This window comes from Clytia hemisphaerica, unplaced genomic scaffold, assembly GCF_902728285.1.
Source record: "Clytia hemisphaerica strain Z4C2 unplaced genomic scaffold, Clytia hemisphaerica genome assembly, whole genome shotgun sequence".
Lineage (NCBI taxonomy): Eukaryota > Metazoa > Cnidaria > Hydrozoa > Leptothecata > Clytiidae > Clytia > Clytia hemisphaerica.
The window spans coordinates 211,428-216,842 of NW_027104048.1; the positions used below are offsets into that span (position 1 = coordinate 211,428).

At 35.6% G+C, this 5,415-nt stretch overlaps 1 long non-coding RNA gene across 2 annotated transcripts; it reads left to right on the forward strand.

The window, feature by feature from the left end:
* Positions 1–288: 288 nt before the first annotated feature.
* LOC136811920 (uncharacterized) lies at positions 289–1,471 on the forward strand. Of its 2 annotated transcripts, none has more exons than XR_010847299.1 (3): positions 289–416; positions 535–689; positions 1,163–1,471. It is a non-coding gene; the product is annotated as an uncharacterized lncRNA (long non-coding RNA). The 2 variants fall into 2 exon arrangements; XR_010847298.1 differs by having other exon boundaries at positions 290–416; positions 535–676.
* Positions 1,472–5,415: the final 3,944 nt, after the last annotated feature.

Genomic DNA, 5,415 nt, shown 5'->3' on the forward strand with positions numbered 1-5,415 from the left:
AAGCAAATGGTAACCTACAATAGTCACATCGCAATTATTCTATATCGCTTTCGGTTCGATTGCAATTTTCTTTTAAGCTTGTTCAATTTACATCATCTGGAAATAGCAACATATTGCTAAGATTGCAGCCAATGAGAAGTATGAATAGAATTAGGCAAGTCACTTTGGATTGGCTACTTTGCTTTCAAAGTTGGTATTTTGCTTCGCCTTCAATATGGCTGCCACCACCGTCTATAGACCTTTTCGCCATTGATGACATTTTATATGCTAGTAGCCATTTTTAGCCCGTTTCATCTTTCATATTTCAAATCTTTTATTTTAGAAATTACAAAAACAAATTTACGTTGCAAATCTTCAAATAATGGGTAAACCATATGATGGATCAAGTCTTGATGATAACCATTCTTTATGGGAAGGTATATTTTGCCAGCTTTTGTATCTATTTTCATTAATTTGTACCTTCCTTGAAACTTATACCCTGTCTTGTTTTAAAAGTTTAACTATTTATTGAAGATTCTTTAATTATATTTTCAGAAATCGATAACCAGACGAATGCAGTGTTGGATAATATTATAATACAGTGGTGAGGCAGAGGGTATTTTCTTCTGTGTGTCATTCCGGTTACAACAAGATAATATAACAATCGTTCGATTCTTTGAGCATGGTTCTTACAAAGGTGCGATGAAAAGGTAAATATAGTGCGTTCATTCTAACTTGGTTGATGTCTTTTTTAAAAACACTCAATTTCCATTGTTTTCGATGGTTGAAAGAAAAGAATTCCACTTGAAAGTCATTAACGATTAACCAAGTTAGAGTGAACGCATTATAACGTTTTATTTAAATTCGATTTTTGTCGTCAGTGATAATTTGTGGCATGATAAATACATCTTTTATTTTTATATCTTTATTCACAGAATTATATTCTGTTTATTAGGGGAGATTTCTTTCTCGTATTGAATATTACTCATTAGTGTTCACAAAATGATCTGTAGGCAACGTATGCTAGACGACTTATTTCAGAAGAAAATAGGACGTCGAAAATAGCATCAGTATCTTGACAAACTCCGATCATGAAATTTTTTGGCTTTCAATAAAAGCACTTTAAATAAACGACGTAGCAAGAACTTTAACATCGATGACGTCTCATTTTTCACATTTTCAGTACGATGCAAGAGACCATTAACACTATGATCGAAGACGAAAACTCGCATTACATTGAAGTCTACAACTACAACGACCATGATGTGGAGAACAAATTAAAACGGGAATCTCTACTCAAAATGAAGAAAGGTGAAAAGACGAATATCGTTTCTAGACGTTTCCTTCGACTAAAATGACAGAGTTATAACAACTTCGACGAACTTTAACAGTCCGTGATACGTAATTTCTTTCATCTTACAGCAAGTTGTTAGTCTTTTTGTAGATGGTGGCTTTCATTTTTCGGGACTTATGATATTTTTGAAATGTACAATATTTACGACTTCCAACCCTGACCTTTTTACTTCCATGCCATGGTATGTTTACTTTTCTCTCTCTTTTTTGTTTACTTCTCTCTCCCATAATATAATATTTCACTTACTCGTTTTTGAAAAGTTTAAAAGAAAAGTAGAGAACGTAAAAAGACACGTGCGCGCACACTTGTCTTATGCTTCATAATTTTTTGGCAGTGTTTGAGTATAGACAGTGTGTTGAGTGCGTTTCTTTCGTTGTTTGTTAGGTTGGGGGAGGTTTGTATATACTTTTTTATGAATACTTGAACTTCGTGACAAAGTCAAATAAAAAATGGATTGTTTTTTTAAGACATAAAACTTTATTGGCCTATTCTTTATCAACAACATGTACAATTTTTTGTAGTATCTTTTTAAAGATCTTATCGGGGATCCTTTTTTTGTATAAGCCTGGATGTCCAGCCAGTGAACTTTTTTTTTGATTTTACAGATTTTACTGAGCTTGGATTCCCAGGCTAATTTTTGTATTGATTTGTTAATGTATCATCCCAACTTCAGTTGAGCTAGAATCTGAGAAATATCTGTGTGAGTAGTATATGTCCATCTCACAACATTTGTCTGTGTACCTATCCTCTCTGTTGTCTAAAGCTTGGAGACTTAGAAGATTTCCAATTACTTTTCTCACATTGGGATTGTGAATAATAAACAAAATTGTATCATCGAGACGGAGTCAACCAGTTAGTGTTTCATAGAAGTTTGTGCTATTCGGTTACTTTCACTGTTAAAATCATCTTACTTAATAAGGATCGGGTTGTTTTAAAAGGTGGTGCCATACCATGGGGTACCCCAATGGTGTACCTATTATGGTCTACCCCGAAAAAGATTTACAGACTAGATTGGGGAGTATTTAAAGCTTGAACAGTCAGCTTATCTACGAAGATAGTAAATTATCATGCTGTGGAAATGAGAAATCAGGGTAGACTATAAGGTACACCTTTGGGGTACCCCATGGTATGGCACCACCTTTTAAAACAACCCATAAGAATCAAAGCCCGATCAAAGTTTCAGAGTCAGAAAAATGTCATTACTGTGTATATAGTGGTTGCGCCTCCATTTCCTTTATTGCTGGTATAATGTTAAAATGATCTGGAACAATTCTTTTTTGAAATTTAGTTAAAATTAAAATTTTAAGATATAATTTATGGACCAACAAGGTGGATCGAAAGCACCCAAAAGAAAGCACTTGCAAGCTAGAATGAGTAATATCCTTGCAAGAATTAGACAAACTGACTCTAACAATAATGCACCCTCTCCAAAACCTAAGAAGATAAATGTGAGATGGAAAAGAACTACTGACAAAGGAACATCCACAGTTTCGTTCAAAAAGGGTGGTGGACCAAGATTTTTAGACATGGAATCGACAGAAACGCTAGAGTCGCTATTAACAAAAGCCATAACATAACAATTTTTTTGGGGAACACTACTCACAATGTTCATTCACATTGACTGATTCTGCTGGCAATTTGGTTGTGTTACAACAAACCTTGAAGGACTACCAGACTGTAAACAATGTTTATTTGTCGAAAACGTACTTTATCATTACATCTCAGTTCGTCCAAGAAACACCAGTTTTAGTTTTAAGTTACCCCTCAAATCAAAACGAAAATCCAGGTTCAAATGTTGAAGGAGGTGGCTCTGATGAGACGACATCAACAACGAATGAAATTGGTGGTAACAGACAGATGCTTGAGGAGTCTTTTGAAAATGTCACAGGATCTAACGGTAAGGGAGTGGTCATAAAGTATCTACTAGGGGGGAGTGGAGGATATTTGGAAAAATCCCAAAAAAATTTCGCACCCCCTCCCCCAAGCTGGAAAAAATTTTCGAACCCCCCCTCATAAGGTCCAATATTTTTTCGCACCCCCCCCCTACTAGAAAAATTTTTACGCGAAAAAGAATTCATACAGATGCGGTACAAAGAGTATCATTTGTTTGTATATGGAGATAGTTTGGCCCTGTTAAGTTGAGTATAACAGGGATAAGACAAGAATCAACGAGTCATTTTCTATGAATGAGTTTCACTAAGTTTTGGGAGAAAATTACGGCTTATTTTCCCTGAAAATTACTGATACACAATCTCCCTGAGTCTATTTTGAAACTGATGGTGAGATGTTGAATGCCATTTTTCATGAAACATTACAGAGACATCTCAATTACTCAAGATATCCTGAGGGGCCACCATGGTTGGCCCCGAAGGGAGAAAATTTTGAAGTGAGATGAACCGAACATTTGTTATGACGTAATAACCAGAGAGAAAGAAAAATTACTCAGCAACAATTAACGAAGAGATTTTCTCTTCAGCAAAAAGGCAAGCAAATAAGGGAGTTTCTTCTTTTATGATGCCAGAGAGAAAAGCGTGGAAAGATTGAGAAAGAAACTTTCTTTTAAAGAAGTTTTTCTGCACGTGCGATGCATCGCAAGCCTGAATTGATTTTACCTGATCCCTTTTCTTCACTACCCTTATCCCCTTCATCCCTTATCCCACTGATCAGGTTTCTAGGTTTTTTCACCTCTCTTTTACAGTAACTCCTAAACCCCTTTTAGTTGCTTATTATTGATAGGAAAGAATGTTTATGACATGTCTGTGGTTCCTGGCTTTACTTTTGAGTCTTCTTTGGATCCAATTTTTGTGTTCAGTTTTTTCAGTTCAGAAAATTCAACACTTAAGTTTTGTCGCTCATTATATTAAAATACTTTCGAGTTTTGTCGCCCTTTTATCTCTTGTTCAATTCAATTCAATTCAAAACATATATTTACCCGAAGGTAGGGACACCAAGTTTAGAAACCTAATTACAAATGGTGCAACCTAATAAAAAAATTAAAAGTTTTAAGCAAAAATAAAATAAAATATAATAACAAATAATAAAGTTTTAAAATATCCTATACCCTAAATAAAGCTTTTGTATTTACATTTTTAGTTTTTATTTTTCATGAAATATATACAGTTAAAAATAATGAGACTCTGGTATGCAATTACTGTTGCTGAGGGGGTTCCCGAGGGGCGTATTTGTTGAGGTAAAATTCATGAATATGTGATAGTAAATCTAGTGGTTCAAAGATTATTAGATTTTTGTCTTCAAGATGCTCTTGTAAATTATTCCATTGACGTGAAGCAAGCCGTGTGAGAGAGTGGAGGCCAAAAGTGGTTGTATTGACGTTCCTGATAAAAAGGAGGCTGATATGGTTGGCTCTAGTCCCAATGTCATGAGGAATTACAGAAAAGGTAAAAGTAGAAAGACAGTCAGAAGGAAGGTATCTGTTCAGGTAGCGGTATATGAACATAATATTGAGTGTTTCAACGAGATCAAAGAATTTTAAGATTTTGAGTTCATCATAGGTGGGAGTGACAGAGGCCCTTGGTTCTTGGAAGGTCATAATCCTGATAGCAGTATTTTGTAGGACTTGGATTCTGTGGGTGACAGTGTTATCACAGAGGCCCCAAGTTTGACAAGCATAGCGAATGTGAGAGGAGAAGATAGCATGGTAGACGTTGATAAGGTTTGGAAGAGGGAGATAGTGACGGAGTTTAGAGATAGCCCCATTTAAACGACGAAGTTTGGCAGCAACAACAGCAACATGTTGTTTCCAAGAGAGGTGTTCATCAAGATGGACACCTAGATATTTGATGATTTTACTTGGAGTTAAGCGCTTACCCGAGATTTCGATTTTCGGGATAGTATCAAGACATTTTGGACCATTTTGGATAAATTCGGTCTTGCTAGCGTTAAGCGATATTTTGTTAGCATTCAGCCAGCTAACAAGAACTCTGAGATCAGAGTTCACTCTCCCACACAGAGACCAGACAGTTTGAGAGAGATTTAGTAGATGAGTGTCGTCGGCAAAGTGATAGGTTTCTGAGGTTCTGATACCGTAATGGAGATCATTAATATATATAGTCTAGAAGTAT